The sequence below is a fragment of the Drosophila tropicalis genome, unplaced genomic scaffold (genome assembly GCF_018151085.1).
Source record: "Drosophila tropicalis isolate 14030-0801.00 unplaced genomic scaffold, ASM1815108v1 contig_878, whole genome shotgun sequence".
NCBI lineage: Eukaryota > Metazoa > Arthropoda > Insecta > Diptera > Drosophilidae > Drosophila > Drosophila tropicalis.
This window is the reverse complement of record NW_027173374.1, coordinates 4,604,627-4,627,012: the sequence shown is the minus strand read 5'-3', so window position 1 is coordinate 4,627,012 and position 22,386 is coordinate 4,604,627. Positions and strand designations below refer to the sequence as shown.

General features: G+C 40.3%; 1 protein-coding gene across 1 annotated transcript in view; it reads left to right on the top strand.

Annotated features, from left to right (window-relative positions):
- Positions 1 to 22,386, top strand: part of beat-VI (beaten path VI) — a 63,653-nt gene that overhangs the window by 19,089 nt on the left and 22,178 nt on the right. The window contains exon 2 of the mRNA XM_068299948.1: positions 8,046 to 8,094. The gene's annotated coding sequence lies outside the window, so the exon portion shown is untranslated. The remainder of the gene's footprint in view (positions 1 to 8,045; positions 8,095 to 22,386) is intronic.

Sequence of the window (22,386 nt, the reverse complement as noted above, 5' to 3'; positions counted from 1 at the left end):
CATTTTAAAATTCCATTTATATTTACCTCTTGTCTGTCTGAATGTCGTCCGTCTTTTGCTCGTAAATCATGATTAAAAGCTTCGGGCGACAGACTCAACCGAAATAAAAGCGACGAACCTCCAACGCCAAGACCAACAACAACAACATCAGCAACTATGCCTAACACGTAGTCTTTTTAAGAGGAAGGGGAAAAAATACAACCCAAAATAGGGCAAAAACAATGAAGAAAAGAAGAAAGTTAAAATAAAAAGCGCTGCGACCAGTGAGACGGCAAGTCGGGCAGCGTTAGTTCTTCTGTATGCGATGTTGTGTGTTTTGTTGTGTAGACTAGTGTAGCGTAGATGCTGGGTGAGATTCAATTCTAGCGATACAAGTGGCAAAACAAGCAAAGGGCAAAAAAAAAAAAAAATAAGAAGGAAGCACAAACGTTACTAAAGTCGAGCAGTCACAGCCAACAGTGGTGAGTCACTTCAAACACACACACACAGACAAAGAAGACAGAAGTGGCGGCATCGGCTAAAGCACACATACACAGCAAAAAAAAGCATTGCTCAGATAGTACAGCAAAAACCAACAATACCAACAACTTGAAGAATATTGCACATACAAACACACAGTCACCCATATATGTATGTATGTATACATACATACCAACATAGATATGTATATATGGCTGGTGGTACATAAGGCGAGATAAATCAAATGTGGCGAGAAATTGCAACAACAATGCCTTTGCTTTTGCCGTCGCCTTTGCCGTAGAGACATGGCGAGGCGTCGTACAAAACAACATAAGCAACAAAAAAAAAAACTCTTTAAAAAAAGCGAAGCAAACCGGGAGAACGGAAGAATGGCAAAGCGAAAATGCGAAAAATTTATCCAATTTGGTAAAAATTTAGGTCACAGCCGGGGTTCTTGCTCTCTCTCACTCTCTCTCTCTCTGTCTCTCTATTTGGTGGTGTTGGCTGCAAAAGCGCAGCCACTGCTTCGTGTCCATGTGTCCGTGTGAGTGGCCGCAGGAAGAGCTCAAGTGCAGTGCCAGCTCTGCTATTGTCTCGTTCTTCTCATTTTGTTGTTGTTTTAGATAGCGTAAATTTGCCATGTCCAAAAAAAAAAAAAACTACAAAAAGAAAAACTCAACTGAAAGATGGGTCCAGAGTGAACAAAAAGCAAGGAGGAAGAGTGAGCTAAAATATAAATATAAAACATAAATGTGAAGGCACCAAGCAATGAGTAAGGCCAAGCCACAGCAACTGCAATGGCAGCAACATGGCAAACGACACATGCAATTTATGGTGCAACTGGCACACTGGCAACCAACTGCTGACAGCTAATAGCACATGAAATGAGTAAATTATCGCACACACACCAAAGACGGTAGCAGCAGCCAGTACAAGCCAGTAGCACCAATACCAGCCAGCTAATTTGCAGTGAAAAGTAAACCAACAAGCCACAACATTGCGTATACGTGATATTTGCTTTGCTCCACCCTTGGTACATGCTTTTTCAGCGAACTCTCCCGCTCTGTGTGTGTGTGTGTCTGTTAGTGGGTAGATAAGCACAAGGAAGAAAAAATAACAGCAACGTAAAAAATCGAATGCATATTTCACAAACACAAATGACAAGGCATTCGTGTAAAGAGAGAGAAAGTGGAGAGGAGAAGAGAGAGTTTGTTCGCCTTTACCTGTCTCTGTTTCCCTTCCTTTGAATTATTTGCAACGATATGAACTTTTGCAACAAGTCTCAGTAATTCCTGAACGGCCATTTTGTGGCATTAAGGTGTAATGATGGTATATCCTGCCCACTCAAACTAGCTCTGCTGTTGCCTGCCTGACTGGGCTGTTGCTCTGCATTAAATCAATGAATCGAATGCGCAACAAGGATGTCAGCACATTGCCAGTTTGAGAAATTAAAAGTGTCCATTGCCGTTTTCATTTCCGTTGCTGTTGCCGCTTGATTTCCTTCCGTTTTCGCCGCGATCTCCTGTGGCACTCTTTATTCGATGAGTGTCCACAGAGTCTTAGTCTCAGGTAATTCCCCAAAACACAATCCTATTAAAAATATATATATAAGTATAAAGGACGAGAAAAAGTCCGGAGAAGAAGACTAAAATTACTTCTGCCAGCAAGCCACAGCAAAGCACTCGATAATGATGTCCTAACCGTGGCTCTGTCTCCACCATTGGCCACGATAATAAGCTGCCTAATAACCCAGGGCGTTGAAGCAACCTGCTGAGGCAGTAATGGTCACTCAGCCCACCCACTTTTACACTCAACCATTCCCTAGATAAAAATGAGAAGGATGTCGATGGGCGTGTGCTGCGACGGCAGCGGCCGTGGCGGAGGCTGCCGCTTCCTTTACAGTTCGTCAATTTTAATGGGGCAGGCAGGACGTACGACATACTCGGAAATCGCTGCTAAAAGTAATTCAGTTTTATATTAAAAAGATTTTCGCTATGCCCGGGTCGCCGCTCATTTGCATTGCTATGTTTGGTTCACTCCTCTCCCTTTAGACCCATTCCACTGAAAAGTAATAAAATAAACAAGTGTCCGGACCAAAGTAAAAAAGAAAGTAAAGAACGGGAAAAAAACGCCAGCTCAGAGCAGAGGTCCCATGCAGTAAAAGCTGGGTCCGCCGCCGACAAAATGGTGTGAAAGTGATTTATATTTTAATTCAAAAATGAATTATTTAGCACACTTTTTAATTCCTTTTGCTCTCTGTGTGTGTCCGTTTCCACGTCCTTCTGTCTCCTGTGTTTCTTTTTTTTTCATCGCTATGCTTCAATCTTAATTTTTTTATTTTTCGTTCTTCTTTTTTATTTTATTATAGGGTCCCAGAATCTGAAATTCTGATTACTTTTTATTTGCTTTCATTTGAAGAGAGTTTATTGCATTTGGTTTCGGCAAAAATAAATGCAAATATTCGCTTGCCTCATTATTGTGCTACATTTAACTCGTAAAGAGGCCTAAAAGCTGTTGACACTTGGGCCCCTTCTCGCAATTCTATCAACAAATTTGCCACTCAACCGTGCAATGACATCGCGTGAGGGAACTTCCACAGAAGAACATGCATAATAAAAAGTAACAAACTTTTGCATGGCAAGTTGAAACGACTAAGTACATACTCGACTTTAAAATGTTCTTTCTTCATTTTTTCCTTGTATGTATGTATTACTGTCAAATACTATATACACAGATACACTGTAGAAAAAAAAAAACTTTTTGCCAACTTTACAAAGAATAAAGTGCGTTACTTAAATAAGTTGTAAAAATCATAAACTAAAGTAGGTATAAGTATTTTCGCCTGTGATGTTAACGAAAGAAAATTAGTTCAAGTGTTTCTGGACTTCTGATTTAGTTCAAATTTTTGTAGAACTTTTTCTTGAAATTGGTAAAATTGGTATTTGAGTTCAGAAAATTCAAAATCGTTCTAAAGGTAGTTTTATAGATTTAGCCCATTCATTTAACCTCTTAAGCATAGTAACTAAATGAATTCTTCTCTGAAGGGCTCTTACGTTTACAACCAATCACTTTTATAACATTTAATTCCATTGGTTTCATTTATTATAATGGGAGAACTTTTTCAAAAGATTTTCGTATACTTTTTGCCCCATCAAAATGCATATTTGTAGAATAGCTTTGAGAATGAATGCTTCTTCCTAATAAATTTTGCACAAATCTTATTTACTTTTCCCTTGTTATGGTAGAGTCATAACTATTTCGGGGCTTTTCTATGCGTGTGTGTGTGTGTCGTCCTTGTGTAAGTGCCTGTAAAATCGGCAGTAAATTTAAACGGGGGCGGGGCTGCATTCCCCCCCGTTTGCAACTGATTATTATGAGAGAAAGAGCACAAAAGGATCTAGGGGGCAAAGGCAAAGCAAACTGACAACCCTCAAGCCAAAGTCAACTGCAGAAAAAACAAAAAAAAACCCAAACGAAAAAAAAAAAAAGGAAGCAACTGCGAATAGTATTTGCAATGTCCTGGGCAGGCAGACTGCAGTGAGAAAAAATTTGAATATAAAATGCGTTATGCGGCGGGATAGAAGCAGGGACAGGACTGAGGAAAAGCACTAGAATAGAAGGACGAGAGTATAGCAAGTGCCGAACTAGGACCAGAACCAGACCAGCAGGATGACGACAACGGCCAGATCCTGCGGCAACAATGAAATTGCGTATGTAAATTTTATGTCGTTACCAGCAGCAGCAGCAGCGGCGGCAGCAGCAACATTGCTGAAATAATTAAAGTGGAATGCGACAACAACATGAAAAAATAAAGAAAACTATAAGCGGGGGCAGCATCAGAATCGGTGGCAGCAGTTGAAGCAGCAGCTGAAACTTCACTTGTAGTTCAGACTCCGCTTGGCTTAGCTTTACGCTTTGCTTTTGGCCTGTTTGTCTATTGCCAACTTGGCAGCTTGTCCTTCTCTGTCCATATGCAAAGTAGTGCTAGGAGCAGCAGCTGCTTTTGCTCCTGCACTCGCATTGCAAATGTGGGGACTACGATTCAACGACTGAGACTGTGACTGAGACTGCAACTTGTCAAAAAAATGTCGCAACAACAGCCAGAGACTAGAAGAGCCAACGCTTTGCCTTTGCTTTGGCATAAATATGAGTGCCATCAAATTAATATGCGCGGCATATGGCTGACGATTTTGTGGTATAACATGTTAAGTGCATTCGAAGGCAACTGCTGCTGCTCCTGCGGGGCATCTGCATAATGCAGGCTGCGTTACTCCAGGACTTAAAGATGACTCCTCAACATCTTGGCAGGTTTTTCACGCTGCTTGAGTGACAAGACCGTTTGGTCGTCTGTCGTGAGTTATGATGCTTAGCCGCATTGCTGGTTGTGCCACAAATAAAACTCACACACACACATCTCCTCGAGCGATTTTCAAGTGTGTGCATGTGCAGCAGGTACAAAAAAAAGGATATACACCTTCACACAGGCACACACGCACATACTGACAAAGTGAGCGTTTAATTTCAAAGCCGGAGTTGGCAGACACAACTGTCCACGGCACAAAGCTTTTAGCGGAATTGTCTATGACACCCGCACATGTTGCACTGTCAGCTCAAACGCTGCATGCGAGCGAATACATCCAACATATTTTTGTATGGAAGTTGTTGTCGTTCTTCTTCTGCTTCTACTGTTACTACTACCACACCTTCTTCCCGTTTTGTCGTTGTCACCTGTGCCCTTTGTTAATTTTTCAAATGGGTCTCAAAACGCCACATTTGTGGTTGTCATTGCCGTTGCTGTTGATGCTCTTGTTGCTTCTGTTATTGTGGTTTGCTAAAGTAAAAAGCCCTTCATTTGTGTAGTTAACCAAAGTACCAAAACCGAAAAAAGGATAAATTGTAAAAAGATCTCAAACGCAGGCTAAAAACATGTCACAATCTTCAAATTATGATATTTTCAACTTTTGGAATTTTCTAAATTTGAGTTTTCTTAAAACGTTAACCAACATATGAAATGTGGAATAGACAAACATTTGAATAGAGAACACTTTTCTGGCAATCACAAAAAGTTAAATGTCAAATACACTAAGTAATTTCTACTCAGCTGAAAGAAATTATATTTCTATCACTTAAACAGCTTTTTCTGTGTTCGTACTTCAAATAAATAAAAATAAACGATTATAAACCCTTTGATTTCTTGCCCCAATATTAATGTATTTCACTTAAAGAAGACTGACTTTCCATATACATATTTAGTTACAACTCTGATCAAATGATTGTTAAGTTTAAATTGTTTCCATCTAAACTGCCTTATATTGCTGTTTAAGATCTTTAAACGATATGATTTCTTTTTGATAAGTAATTTAATGTAAAATGTAAAGAAAAAAACGAAGCCGTTATTCAATTTTAAGTTTTTGCTGTGCTTCAGTCACTCTCTATCTCTCTCCTTCCCTTTCTCCATTCAGCACATAAACTTGTTCTATTGGTTAGCTAATGACATGTGAAATGTGTTGATAAAAAGCATAAGAATCGCACTAGGGCATTATAAATTTGCGTGTCAAACGGTTGGCAGCTGTTGATTCAGTCAACTCAACGCTTCAATGAACAAAAAGTGGCCCATTTAAGGACTGGGGACAGTGTCTGAAAGTAAGAGTATTGTATGAGCCGCAACGAAACGAAACGCAATGCCACGCCTCAACCGTCACGCAGTTGTCCAGTGTTAAGATGGGAGGCGTGGTGATGCTGCTGCTCCTGCTGTTGATTCTGCCGCTGTCCATGACCAACGGCATATTAGCAACGCATCAATGAACACCAGCCTGAAAAGTGGCCCAGTAAAATGGCAAAAGCATAGCAGGAAAGAGATAGAGATAGAGTCAGAGAGAGTTAGAGCCGCAAAGTAGAGAGGAGGCCCAAGCAGGCAGCTGTCGCATTTGATTAGAGTTTGGCCTGGGTCAGCTTAAAGGGATATTGATAAAGGCATTGCCATAACAGTTGTTGGATGTCTTTCCCAGCGTGTGTGTTGGGGTGTATGTGTGTGGGTAAAGGTATCTTCTGTTTAGCCCAGTCAAAAGGTTGCCTTTGACTTGCAATTAATTCGCTTTGTTTTTCACGCTTGACTGGGCAAGACAAACACAACTAGAGAGACAAAGAGAACGGCAGATTGACTGAGTGTGGGGATAAAAAAGCAACAAAAACAAAAAAGCAAAGAGCCACAACTCAACCGGACGCGCCATTTTCAACTCAATGGCCGACAACATAAATTATTTTATTAAGCCACTTCGACCGGGGGCCCCTTTTTTGGCACAAGCCCCGAAGTTATGTGAATTATTTTGTAAAAGTTAATTTCATGCAATAAATTCAAAATCGCGTTGCCAAACATTTCATGCTCCGTCTGAGCCTCACTCTTGGGCCGTTTCGTCGACTGTTTTATGGCCAGAAAACATTGAAATGTGTGAAAAGGACAAGGGTGGAGGGCCAGCTAGCACGCTAAGGACGACGTGGTCGAGACAAAGTGTGCGGTGTGTGATGGCAAGAGTCTGCCCAAAAGTATGCAACATAATTACATTTTCAGCAGGTGATTAAATGCGCTGTAATTGTTTTTGCCTGCTACTTGCTACTTCTGCCTCTTCCACTAATAGCCGTAATTAGTGGCCGATCCAGTTGAGAATGAAGAGCGTAGGCGGAGGTAAGAAGGAGGACTGGTAATGTCTGCCAAAGGTATCCCAGAGAATTGACTTTAATTTATGCCCGCGTGTCTTCAAGTCGTTTGTTGCTTCTGGCAACATTTAAATAACATTGATGCTTTTACATTTTGTTTTCCGTTTTGCTTTTTTTTCAAGCTTAGCAATAAAACTTTTCACTCAAAACGATAATTGCCGGCATTTGTCGTTGTCGATGGAGACACACAAACGCACAAAGCACACAAAGGAAGAGATTGGGGTGAGGTATGGGTTGGGTAATGCCCCACTTGACTTGCTTGTGTGGTTGTGTGTTTATTTGTGTTTGTCCTCTACCATCACTTGGGGGCATCAATACGAATCTCCTGATAAATGTCCAATTTAATTTTGTTCTTTTACTTATCTCTCCTTCTTTATCTTCGTCTTCATCCTTCCCTCAGTCCGACTGTTCGTTCGTTGCCGCCTTCTACATGAATAAAACTTTGCTGGCTTTTTTCCCAATTTGGTTTTCCTTACGTCTTGACTCAAATGATTTTTTCTCACACTTATGCGGCTTGGCAATCAGTGGGAAAATAATAAAATGGTCATATTGATTTTGCCATTTATTTGCCATTAACTAAATATAATTAGTTACAGCCACTTATAAATATCTTCTACCTAGCAACCATCAAGTGAAAAATCAATGAAATTAATTTGAGTTCATTATGTAGATGAAATGTGCATTAAAGTGTATTTTTGTAGTCGTTCTTGGAAATAATTAGAATGCCACTTTCTGCTCATCATCATCATCACAATTTTTACTCTGCACTTTTCTTTTTTATTTTTTGCCTCGTTGGTTTGGTCAATTTCAGTTTTTTCCAACTTGCGCTGCTTTAAATGTAATTTAATTTGTCTTACAATTTCTACTTGCAGACGTTGCTGCCAGCAGACGACGGCGTCTGGCGCCGGAACTGTCTAGCGGGTAAGAAATATGCTTGGGCTTTGATTTAATTGAACTTGCTTTAGTCGAACTAGACGAAAGTAGTAGTAGGGTGGAGGGAAACGTATGTTGCAGCTGCTCCATGGCATATTTAAAATGCGGCAACTTATTAAACAGGGAGATTGCTGAAAGCAGTACCGAGCTAATGGAAGTATGCCACTGATATTGCTTCTGGCCTCGCTCTTGCTTGCTTGTCTAGAACACATGTGGGACAGCAGATAGAGGAGGAGAGTGGGTGCCAGCATTAAGGCCGGTAGCAAATATTGTCTCATTTCGTATGCTGTATGCCATGGCTAAAATCAATAAATCAAAGCCAGCCAACAGACTGTGGGCAAATGCGGTGGACGGCGATGGTGATGGAGATCGGGGTCCAAGGAACAGCGATAGCGTTTGGGTCTTGAGAGCAACGTCACGAATGTCGCACTATGGCGCGTGCCTCTTGGTCCCAGCTGGGGCTGCTAACATATTTGCGTGTGGCGCAATGCAAACAATGCTGTCCCCATTACCCTCGCCCCAAACACCACTTCCCTCCATGGTACCGCGATCCCGCATAGCCTTCAAGGCCGCATGTTTATGTCTCGCTATGCCGCAGGCCACAGCCCGCAGGCCGCATTGATAGCTTGTCCTAATGCTGCACTACCGCCCACGACGGCAACTACGACACCGACAACGACAACGCCGGGCAACAGGTTGACCTCTTCTTGCATGCATGATATGCAAACTTTTTAACATTGCAATAAGAGTATGTCAGCTAGGGAATGGCCTCTATGTTTGGGTATAAGGGTGGAATGGGGTTTACTGAAGCTGGCCACAAAGGCAAATACGCTTGGCTAAAACTTGAAGCGGCTCAAAAGTTTTACGTTTTAAAGGCTTAACTCAAACTCAAACCCAATTCCAATCCCATTTCCATTCCCACAACGCTTCATTCGCAAAACCGAAACCATATACCAAGCCCCCAGAGTGCGGATCTGCTGCTGCTGCTTTTGCTTCTGCTTCAGCCAGTGCTGCTGCTGCTGCTTTTTTATGCGACGCTCTGTGGGTTTAAAAAGCAATTCCGCAACTGTTTTTGCAATGGTGCACACACACATCCACCATATACATACATATACATGGAAACATATGTGCCGCTTACTCCTCCACCACCACCACCGAATGGAAAGAAGGATTCCACATCCCAGCGGGTGAGACAGCAACAAAGCTACATTCAACCCAATCCCAACAATGCTGTCGTTATCGTCGTTTTCACTTCAATTAAAAGTTGGCAACTTTTCTTGCCATGTTTACCTAACTTGCCAAAAGGACGACAGCGAGCACGAGAGACTGAGTATGAGGATGAATTCGTACTCACTGGCACTCGTGTGCCAGAACGAGTAGAACGATGACGATGTCGCCGTTGCTCCAATTGCCATTATGCAGATTCGTATGGCTGATTACCAAATTACAAACTGTAATGGCAGCAATTGTTTTGCTGTGACGCTAGCATATGGCACGCAAAACGCGCAAGTAGGCCGCTCAATTGTCACAGAGTCGAGAAGAAACACAGAAATATAAAAAAGTAGAGGACCGGGGCTAACTTCGACGCTTCAAAGTTTGTATACCCTTGCAAATTTTTCGGTAACTCTTTCCTTACCTATAGCCAACAAAGTGGAAAAACGTTTTTTCTAAAAAGGCTAAGGTTTGCGGACAGATGGACGGACGGATGGGCGGACGGACATGGCTATATGAACTCGTCCCGTCATGCTGACCATATATGGTCGAAAATGCTTCCTTCTATGCGTTGCACACTTCTGCCCAAAATTAATATACCCTTTTTGCAAGGATATAAATAACTACATGCAAATGTAAGGAGAGATGGAAAAATAGTAGGCTTGAACAATGCCAGACTACAATTTCCATCGCATATGAAAAAGAAAGACAGGGTAATAGAGAGGAGATGAATAAAAGGTCGAATCGCATGGCCATTGCTAAGTCATACTTTAAAGCACGTTCATACGAGGTAGCCCCCCACTGCCCCAACCTACCATTCAAACGACTTCCGTGCTGTTCACGCCCGAATAACTCGACTATACCTTCTGCATTCCCAGAGCTTGTGCCTGCCAGGAATTTCCGCGTACGTTAATTGCGACAAGCGAAGACTACATACATACCTGTGGTAGGTGGAGCCAAAGGAATGCCATCTCTGTCATATGTATGTGTGTGTATGGATGCACCTGGCAGACGAAACCGTAAGAGAAATGGAAACCAAGAAATTTTTAACAAACTTGCCTAAGATTAGAAAGTATAGGAGAAACAGATAGAGAGATTGAAGTCAAAAGGACTGCAGTCCAATTCTTTCAAATAATACCCTTTCACGAAAAGGAAAAAGTCCTTATACAATAAATTATTTGAAATATATATGCAGACCAAGTCCAGAACTAATTCAATACTTTTAAGTTAATGAAGATGGCTTAATAGAAAAAAATAAGAAACATTGAAAATATGGAAACACTTAGAAAAAACAAAAAGACTGCTGCTGTAACTTTCATCAATGAAGAATATTAGAAAGTTGACACTCCGACTTGCATCATTTTTATATTTTCTACTGTTATAATCGATTGCCGTAAAGTAGCTGAGCAAGATGTTGCACAAACCTTCAAACCTTTGGCCTTTGTTTTTTTTTTTTTTTTTTTTTTTCTTTTTCTTTATTATTTGCTGCTGCTCACTTGAACCACACACAACAAAAGCAATGTCAACCTGCATATGTTGCAATGAGGGCAACCATTTTATAAATGTGCCATTTACCATTTACTTTGCCGCCTCACGCTTCACTCCCTTTCAAATGCCCTTCGTAGTGTTGCTTTTTCTCTTGTTAGATGCTGGGCAAATTTAGCGTTCGCATTCTCTAGTTCGTATCATTAAAATTGAAAGGTGCGTGTGTGTGAGTGTGGGCAGGTGAGCTGAGTAAGAAAACCATTCTATGTTGGCTTTTCTATTTGCCAAACGCCAAGGAATTTGCTAAATTGCTTTTCTTGCTTACCAACCCCGTAAACAGACCTGCTCGACTCCCTGACTTCCAAGCCACTTGGAACTCTGTGCGTTTGGTTTTGCAATTAGTTTTTTGCCTTTTGCTGAGAGCACACACATATATACAACAACAAAAAAAAAAGAAAATAAAAAGGAAAAAGTTGCAATGGCTGCTTAGTCATACAAAAGAGAAAACTAAACGAGTGGTGCGGGTGCAGGCAATGTCTGTGGTGTGGTGGGTGGGTTGAAGCTTTAGATGTCTGGGCTTTAGAGGTCTGGGCTTTAGACTCCCAGCACACGCACGCCACATTCTTCTTTTTATTGTGTTGTATTGTCAAGTTATTGTTGCGACTTTGGGCAACTGTAACAAAAGCGATTAAAACTGCCATAAAACCTGAGCCCATTAATAGCGCAATAATATTATCAGCTTATGTTCAATGCCAAACACACACACACACACTCATGATGCCAGCCAGTCAGTGTATATCCTGAAACTAAACTTTGTCTCTTGTATTTTCATTAACATTTATTGGTTTTTTACTTAGACGTCAGAACATAATAACTTTTGGGGGAATGGGATTGGGGATTGTAGGGTAAGGGGGGGTCTTGAAAAGCCAGTGCAAGTCCTTCAGCTTCTGTTCTGGGATGCTGTGAGCCACAATATTTCGCGGTCGTATCAGCGTCATCATAAAATAACGTTAATGACGGCAACAAGGTCGTAAAATCAAAATTTCTGCTATTTCAACACTGAAACCGCTGCGGTTGGGAGTCGTTTCTGCTGCTGAGACTGAAACTGAAGCTAAAGTTGAAACTGAGGCTGAGGCTGGCAGCTTTGGCAACATTGTTGATACGACAAGATGATGGCATTGGGGATCAGACCGAGACCGAGACGTAGGCCAAGAGTTGGGACAAATGGAGGAAGGGGAAAGGTTTCTTCTCATCACTTGCCCTTGTTGCAAACAGCAGGCGCCGACATGGAGGATGCCCTCAATACAAGCCTCTGACACAGTATGGTTGACTGCCTGCACCATGTGGTGTATGCGTAATGCCACTCAAATTTAATTACTTTAAAGGCATCTTTAGCGGTGTAGCTGATCTGGGTTATATAGATAATCATTTGGCAATAATAAAAAGAAAAACCAAAAGTGGAAAAGGGAAAAACCATTTATTGAAAGCAAATTAGACAATGTTTCAATTTTATTTCTCATGTCCTCCTTTAGTAAAATTTATTGAAAAGTAATAATATTTCTCCATTGTCTTTCATTGCATTAACCCACCAATAATTTTTGGTGGTTCCCTCACATAAATTACACATTGACTACGCCAGTAAATTTCAGTTTAATGCTCTGCCAACCAGCAACCAGTCGGAGGAGAAAAGAAAAAAAACGAGTCTATATCCTTTTTTCATGTGTTTGAAAAAGGGGCGTGCAACATATTAAATATTCATTATATAAAAGGATAGTTGTGCCAGCAGTAGGAAGGCACAGATGTCTGCCACATAGAGAGATAGACAGACATTCAGCCAGGCAGACAGATATGCTGACTGACTGAGAGAACTGAACTAAACTGCCTCTGGCTCTGTGTGGGGCCATCCAGGCAGTCAGTCAGTCAGGTCAGGGTCGACAGGCAAGCTCATTTTCGGTTGCAGCAAGTGAGAAATGATATTTGAAATTAATTTAAATCACCGAAAATTTGAGCCACAAATGAAAATGGGGTCTAGAGAATTGAAAATTGCCAGTTTATTGCGCGATTTCGTTTTCGTGTATAAACAACTGTGCCAATTTCTCTATCTAGTATGCTATGTTTATGTGTCCTTGCCCAGGGTTTATTTTATTGCATTGGTACTTTTGGATTTTATCGCACAAGCATTAAAATATCGTAAATGTCTGCTACTGTCCTGTGGCCTAAGTAAATCAGCATAAAACCTAACTAAATGAAGACAATCAAAATGTGGCCACGCCTTGAATTGTTTGTACATATGTCTATCTATACAGAGACATCAGATACCAAAAGGCCACTCCAATTGAGTCACACAGAAACAGCTGGTGCTCTTGCTGCTGATTTTGGTCCGAACTCTGGACTCTGCTTCTGTTGTCCTTCTGCTGTTAGCTTTTCTTTGCACTCGAAATTATGCTGTGGCTAGGACTTTGCCTTTTGGCCTCATTTCTCTCAAAATATTTGCAGCAAAAAAAAAAAGAAAGAAAGAAAGAAACAAAAATGGCACAACAATATGGTAAACTATATAAAAATTTGCCAAGCCAGGACCAGAGCATACTTAGGCAACTCCTGCTGCTTCTGATGGACAAAAGGTCGGGATAGCAACATCGTCATTGTCGTCATTGTTCTGGGTCTGGTCAAGTGGCTGGATAGCTAGCTAGGCAGGCAGGCAACCAGCAGCAGTAGCCGCAACCACGACAACGATGGCGACGATGACGACGACGCCGACTACGACAGCCGGCAAAAGCAACAACAACAACAATAATAAAGATTTTTACTGTCCTAATAAAAGACAAACAAAAGACTTTGGGTGCCACCCAATGGAGCTTTTTCGTATCGCAATTTTCATTATTTTATTTGCCTATAAACGAGGCAATATATTTCTGTCAGTGTATAGAAGTGCACATTGTATGTATATATTTTATACATACAAACATATGTATATACGATGTCTATATGTCCCACACATTTTGCCAGTCCATTTGTTTATTTGCCTACACTACACAATTTTAAGCAAAATAAGTAATTAAAAAAGTCATAAAGTGGTCTTGGCATGCTTGGGTTTTTGGTTTCTATCTGGACAATGACCACATTTGGGCCGGGCCGGGTGAGGCCGAACTGAGTTGGGCCAACATAAAAATCAATGCCGACAAACTGGGGCCACTAGCTAGTCGCTGGGTCAGATCCACTTGACTTTAAACATTAAAAACATACAGACAACAGTCAGTCGGTCAGTTCGTCGGGCAGTCAGTTCGGTCACTGGGTGAGTCAGACAACTTGTAAGCAATTAAGTCAACGTATTGACTTTAACAAAGCGAGAAAAAAAGTGTGAGAAAAATGGGTGGCAAGAGAAATGAAGAAGAAAGGACTAAAATACATATGTATACATATGCCTGTCGCCATGCCTCTGCTGGACAATTGCGACTCTGTTGACATACTGGTAGTGGTTTTATCTTAACAAAAAACACTGGCTATATTCACTTGAAAGAGTAGCAAGTGCAATGGAAAAACGAATTTCAATATTTATGACAACTTAATTTTTAATATTTTCACTATAAAAACTAAAACCATAAACTGTATTATTAAACAAGGAAACTAAAACACCGTATATACTCACATTCCATTTAGTTCTTTAATGTAGAGTATTTCCCCTTCGTTATGAGGAACAAAATTATTATTCGGTTTGTATTGCTGTTCAATGTTCATTTTTATAGCAGTTAACTGGCCTTCTCTTTGGTTATTGTTGTTATTTTTGTTCTTATTGTTGTTATCATTGGTCAATGGAGATTGGACGCCCACGTGCACAGTCAGAGCTTTACACACATTCACTCTCATACATACACAAAGAGAGTGAGAGGGAAGAAACATTGAAGTAGCTCAAGTGCTATTTATAACAGTCTTTATATTTAAACTGTAGCCTACTTTTTTGGGCGCCACTGGCCAATTAAGAATTTTGTTTTCTATTCATTTTTGATTTATTTCACAATTGTTTTTGTATCTGTTTATATGATCTGCATTTACAATACATATATAAATATATACTTTTTGATATATTTCGTTCGTTTTACCGCACAAAGTTAAACGTTTTGTATTTTTATTTTACATAAAAGTGTTTATGCGCTCTGAATTGAGGTCGTCAGCGCTTTTTGGGATATATATGCATGTATATACATATTCACATACATATATACATAAGTATGACTGGTTGAGTATGTGTGTGTAGTGACTGTGTGTGTGTGTGTATAAGTGGCAAGTTGTGGCTCATGGCTGAAGTGCCTGCCTTTGCTAAATGCTTGGCGACAAGCAGGCAGAGCCCAAAATGAAATTCTCTGCCCGTTTGCCACAGTTTTGTGTGTGTCTTGTTGTTGTTGTCAGCTGTTGTTGTTATTGTTGCAGCGAAGTTGCGCTGTGTTAATGAAATGCGCTTGGATTTTTTAACTGTGGCACAAAGCAGCGCACAACAACATACCGAGGCCAAGCACAAAGTTTTGCGACTCGCCTCCGCCTCCATTTTGGTCGTAATTAAATGCAGCGCATAACTGCTTTTCCCTTCTGTTGCTGCTGCCACATTTATACACACCAGCATACTCATGCGGTTTTAAAGGTTTTTTTGTGTCGTGGCATTTTGACCTAAAAATTTTTGTGTAGTTTCTCTAATGTCAAGTATGCTTTAAGCAGCACTGCCAACGTCGGCATCAGCGTTCACATCTCATGTGCGGCAATTATATGGTCTCCCTTTTCTCCACTGGCTATATGTATGTGCGAGTGTGTACATGTCACAAAATAACAACGACAACAACAGCAATTGCGGGTAATCAAGTAATGCTCATTTGGCGAACTGTTGGTAGCGAAGTGAAAGAGAGAAAAAAAAGAAATACTGAAAATTTGTATCGTCATGATAAAGACATCATGAGGCGGCAGCAATGCGGTCGCGTCAAATGTGACATGTTAATTCCAGGCGAGAAAACAGCAAAAGGGCAACCACCCACCACCTGGCACAACAACAAAGCTGATTGAAGTGAGATGCCTCGGCGATAAGCACATTTAACTGTGCAAACGTGTCTTATGAAAATGTCTTTTGCTGTCTACATATGCGTAAAAGGTGCCTCACTTGAGTGCCATACCTGAGTGCGTGTGCCTGTTTGGGGAAAAAAAAAACAACAACAAATTCTGTTCTTACTGCACCCAAGTGTAAATGAGGAGCCTACGATACATGAAAAATTTTCTAAATAAACAAAAGCAAGTCAAATGAAAAATGAATACACATATTCAAAGTTGCCTAAGCAATTGAAGTAAATTTATTTGCCAAAGCATAAACAACTTGAACGAAATTTTAATTTAACAAGCTTCCTTTTTTTCCCACTGGTTCCCATCAATCAATAAATACAAGTCAAAAGAGCGGTTTAAAAGGTAATCACATGAAACATGAATATGCAAAAAATGGAGACAACATGAGTGCAAAGATTTAAATTAGTTAACTATTTAACTAACTTCCTTTTATCTAACTATTTTAATTTTATATTATAAAAATATGTGAAACTGAATTTTAAAACGATAATTAATTTATGTAATAAATAATACATTAACTTAGTGTAACTTAACTAAAACTCACGTTCTTTGTTAGTGAGGCTGTAATATGAAGACAATAAAAAGCGAATTTCGTTTTCAATTCCATTTCCTATCGTGGACAATCTAAATCAGGTTTTGCATCAATCTTGTTTAACTTATTGAGCTACCCTCGAGTTTCTTACATTTATTTTAATTTATTTGCCATTCTTTTAGACACACAAACAAACAGAGAAGCAGTATCTAGCAAAAGGCTAAGAGAGTTGCCTTTTCATTTCTTTTTTTCGTTGTTTTTTTAAAGCAAACTTTTGCTTTGCCTTGTGCTAAAACAACAACGTTTAGCTACACGAGAGTGTGTGTGTATTGGTATGTATGTTGAGCAGCAGCCTGTCAAAAAGTTGCTTATTTTCTTTTAAAAACTTGCATGAGACTTTTTGCTTTCTGCCACCAATGCTGCCACCGCCGCCGCCGCTTTGCTCTCTTAGCGTTCTGTGTTCACGACCTGATTGCTCTGCCCTGTATGATGTTTACACTGCTTTTGCTTTTGATAAGGTTAATCAAAAGTTTTTTAATCCATTCAGCATACATACATAGACCGACAGCAAAAGCAGCATCAGTATCATCATCATCATCATTATGATCAGCATCCTCAGCCTCATGTGTCCTCATTATCCATTACCAAGTGAGCGAGAGACCGAGACGGGTGGCTGGCAGGAAATGATAGGGAGGCACTTTGAGCTCGCGGCTCATTCGAACTTTTGATGCTCCAAAGTGAATTTCATTAATGCAAAATTATATGTACATTTGTTTTCTTCAAGTTCTCTTAGCCTCCCTCCATACCTGACTCTGTTTCTCTGTCTCCTCTCTCTATCTCGACTCCCTACTCTCCAATGAACGCACGGAAAATCGCATAATTTATGTGCCAAAGTTCAGGAAAATCACTTTCGGCCATTGCCGGTGCAAAAAAACTTTGCAATTAAGCTCCGTTAGAGACAAAGTGAATCGAAGCAGTGCCCAGGCAGCTGCAGGTTGCTTCTGCTGCTCGCCTGCAACTTTTGCGATAACTTTAAATCATCTAATTATGAGTAGCAGCAACAGAAGCAGGAAAAGAACAAGCAGCCAACCAGCCAATGGATAACAACAATATCGAAGGAGTAATTTGGGGGAGAAGTAGCGAAGATGTAGGTAAAGCAAAGAGAAGGCTGATGGTCCTGCTGCCACTGGCAGCATTTAATTTCCGCTGCCTCAGCCTCACTTCCACTTCCCCCTCTCTTTCTATATCGTAACTAACCCCAACATAACTGACACTTTACTTCATTTCTGCTGACTGGAATTAATGGCTTTTGTTGGCATAGTTTTAACGCTTGAAGTTGTATATAAAATTTATGTTCGAATTTATTGCAAAGTTTATTAGACAATTCCCTTTTTCTTTTGCTCATTTTTTTTTTGCCAGCAAAAGAGAGAAAGAGAAGAGAGAGTAGCGAAGAGCAAAGGGGGTGGAAAAAAACAAGAAATTTATGAGCTTCATAAATGACCAAAGCATAAAGAGCCAGCTGAGTGGTCCATGCGGCGTATGAGCAACGTGCCAATTGCCATGATTTCTGTGTGTGTGTGTATGTGTGGCTGAGGTGCGACTAAGGGAAAAGGGAAAGTGGGATGGTTCAGAGGGCAGTTACGGTAACAGTAACAGCTCTTCACATTACGAAATGATGTTGAACTGAATGCAAAAATGCCATAAATATGAATGAGCTGGACGAGGCAGAAGCAGCCGCATCCTTTTTGATACTCTCCCCTCCGAGCCACCGTTTTTGCAATGTTGTTGATATACTTTATTTGTTACAACATATTTAACTGTAACTGTAGTTTTGCTGCCACCTGACTACTGCTGGGCTCAGATTGTATGTGTGTGTGTATAGCCCGTGGCATCATGTTTAGTTTAGCTGCCTCGGCCAGGCCTGGCCGGCTCTGCCTTTGCTTCTGATTTATGAAGGCAAAACATTTCAGAAGCCAACCCAGAAAGCTATGTGGGTGTGTATCTCTATCTCTCTCTCTCTGTGTGTGTTTGTGAGTGCCTCATAACTTGCTGTCCCTTCGCATGCTGCCACTTGTTGTGTGTCTCATCAAAAATGTATTAACGAGCTTGCATACCAAAAGATTTTTATCTGCCAGCGTTGATTTCATTTTGAGCTTTCCTTCACCATTTTCCCTTCGTATCCACGACTAACTTACACATACCGAGAGAGTGAGAGACTAAAGTTTAGCTTAGATTTGTATCGCTGTCATTTTCAACACGTGCATGCAAAGTTGCTGTTTTTTGGCCGCAGCTGCCATTTCTCTCAGCCTTGGCCAGGCGCCACTCGCTGCTCATCAGTCCGCCCCCTGCACTCCTACACACCCACCAACTACCCACTCATCCTCACTCACGCTCCGTCAGTGCTTTACTTGCCTTTCCGCTTTCCGGGGCAAAACTTTTAATGGCGCATTATTTCGTGCTATAAATTATGACTAAGGCGCAGCAGCGTGGTATTAACCGCGACCAGATAAAAACTGTTAACATTTAACAAAGTCAAGCGGCGCCAATGAAGAAAAGCACTTTGACATTTTCACTGAAAATGGAAATGGTGATGAGCATGGCTGACGACAGGCAACAAAGACCAATACAGTGAGAGTGAGAGAGGCAATGAAAAAGATTAAGAGAGTGAATGAGAGAAGCAAGAAGAAGTCACAAGTGAAGAGTTGAACTAAATGTTGGCCCATTCAAAGAACGGAAATAACAAAAACTAACTTTTGCAACAAAATAAATCGCAAAAATAAGTAGAAAGTTATCAATGCCCAAGCATTTAAATACAATAACTTTTCCAAAGACTCCTGAAGTCCGAACTTCTCTCCAAGAATATAAGATAAATGCTGTTACGTTTTAATCAGCTATATACATATATAGTTTGCACTTCTGTAGGCTGACTCTTGCAAGCAGACTCACCTCTTGACTTAATAATATTTAGTAACAGGTTAAAAATTCATTTGATTTTCGAATAGTCAAACAGGAGATGAAGGATTGTATATCTAAGAGTCGTAAAAAGAATGTATGCAACAAGAATTTGTTATTACATATCAAAAGGCTCTTTAATCTATATAGCAGATTGCTGGCAACACCTTAAGGAAACATGCTTTTTATTTCACATTGATGTATTGCTATTTAGTCGCAACCACAGCATAACTTTAATATGCTACAACCACAAAGAAGATGAAGTTATTTTTGATGCTAAATGATTTGACACTTTGAAAGTAGTTTACAGTTAAAACTTTATAGAATCAAGCTTTTGTGTTAGATCAAGAATATTATATTGCATTCGCTATTCATCGCAAAGTTTTAACCATAACTTATATACCCAAAGTCAGAATATATAACGGATGGAAACAACAACTGGAAAAGTGTAGTGAAAACAAGTTTCAAATGCCACTTTATCTTGCGTCCGATGCCAGGCTGGGGCTACACCTTATTTATGGGAATGTGTGTGTGGGTGTATGTGTGTGCCCCGCCACAAACGACAATACCAGCGACTTGTCAGTGAATTTATGTGGCAGACTTTTCAGCAAAATAAGCAACTCTGGCCCCCCCCACCCACACATTTTTGCACCGAAAAAGAAAGTAGAAAAAGAAAGTTATGAGTTTTGTGTCATAAAGTGCCACAGAAATAGCGAATTCCATTGCTAGAATCCTCCTCCTGCAGGATCTAGTGCAGGTACAAAGCACCCCTCCACTGGTTTGGCCATGTTGGCTCCTGAAGATGTAAGATGTTTATGCAAAAAGCTCATTTCATGCTTCCGTTTCCGTTTTTTCCTGCTCCCATGCAGCAAAACAAGCAACAGTCCCAACCTAACCGCCAACTTCCACTCATACCTTCCCCGCCCTATTACTCACATGTTCTCTCATTTTCAGAAAAAAACAAAATCATAAATTTGTAATAATATAAATAATTCCTTTATCCCAATGCGAAAGCAAGACCATAACTTTAGCTTAACATGGCAAATGGAAGAGCAAACAATGTTTCAACTTAATCCTGGAAAAGAAATTCTTATCGTTTGTTAAATACAAGAAACGAAAATTAGTGCAAATTAAATTAAAATCTGAGTACGAAATGATAGTTTTTTTTTTTTTTTTTTTTTTTGTCATTGATTTTTTTTTTTTTTACACTAATCAAGTTATATGCAGTTAGCAAAGAGAAAGGAAATATATATAAAAGCAAAGGCCAAAATAAGGATGAGGCAGTGACACATTAACCAGAGAACGACTGTGGCATGCTTCAATCTCAGCTTTCTGGCTTCTTTTGCTGGTTATTCCTGTTGTTGTTGTTGCTGTTGTTTTTGTTGGCGTTGTCGTTGTCATGCCACGCATCGTGTCGCCTACAATGTGGCAACATAAAACTATTACCACGACGACATGAACACACACAACTCCTAATTACCCAGGGATTTGCATTTGTCTTGCGGCGTGCACACGCACACACTCGCACACACTGAGTATGTGGCACATGCAAAGAGATGTAAGGCAAACGAGATATGTGGCATGTTTGGGGCGTGGGCGTCGGCGTCATAAAAGAATCTTATCTAGGCAATGGCTGGTTTTCGCAGTTGTTGGGTTTCTTCTTTCTTTTTTTTTTTTTTTTGTTTCTTTCTCTTTGCCACGCCCAACTCTTGCCTGTCTTTGGCATGCATTTGCTTTCGATTTGCTTGCTCTATATCCTCCTCTGTTTAGTCTTGTTTTTTGTGCTGTTTCTTTAATTTTATGGCACGGCAGCATCGAGACAAGGCGCCATTTTGCTTTTCACTTCATTGACAGTGTATCCCCACCCGCCGACTTTACGAAACCCCTTGACTGTGGAGGCGGCTGTTACTATTTAGCCCCCCAAAAGTCATTAGCTTGTCTCGTTTATCTTTTAATGAGTGTAAAAAATATATACATATAAATTGCATAGAAGAGAGAGAGAGAGAGCCCAAGACCAAGGCCGCCAACAAATTTGGTAGATGGAAGCAAATTATCAGGCCATTAAGAGTGGTGGAAGGGGGCCAGCAAGAGATATGGGAAGTTAAAGTTGAAAATATAATCTAAAGGTTAACTAATAGACATTAACTTGTCATTAAACCCACAAATTAAGAGTTACGCAAACCAAAATTAAAGTTGCCAATATGAAAAGCACTTTACTATAAGCAGCAAAATATATCCATATTTTGAGTCAACAATTTTCAGCCACTTTCTTTTTTTTTTAGCCATCATTATGAATATATGCACTTAACCCTTCTATGTTATGCCAGTTCTTTTTACTTTGATTCTTTTTTTGATTTAAAGTATTTAACATTAATTTTGCTTCGTTGTTTACATAATTCGCTCTAAGGTTTTATTCATTCTTTCATTTGTTTTTTTGTTTTTGTTTAAAGCTAAGAAGAGACTGAAGTGAAATGGTGTTTATCTAACGCTTTCTGCCTGCCCTTGGCTTCTATGTAGTTCCTACTTCTACTAATCTACCACTCTTAGCGTTTTCAACTTAACATAAAGCTTTGCCTTTAACCAAACGTTTGCCTGTCCACAAATCAAGTATACGCACTGTGGACCCACCCACCCCTGCCAATATTCTCATTTCTCTTGTGAATAGCTTGGTGCTGCCGCTCCTTCTACTGCTGCTGTTTGTGGCGTTCTGCCTGTTTATGCTTAAGCTGCCACTTAATCCAGCCACTTCATCCGCTTCTACTCCTCCCAGAGCCACGCCCCTTTCCTCGGTGCGAGTGGCTGTGTGTTTGCGTGCTCACCGGGGCACGCATTTTTATTTATTTTTTTTTTTTTGTTTTCTGTATTTCTTTTTTTTTGCTGTTGCCGTTGTCGATGTTGTTCCTGTTAGCCCTTAATTAAATATTAAATGCGCCTAATTGCGCATTTCATAACTCAGGCAACGGCAAGTAATTAATTATTTATATTCAACTAAATTGAGCAGC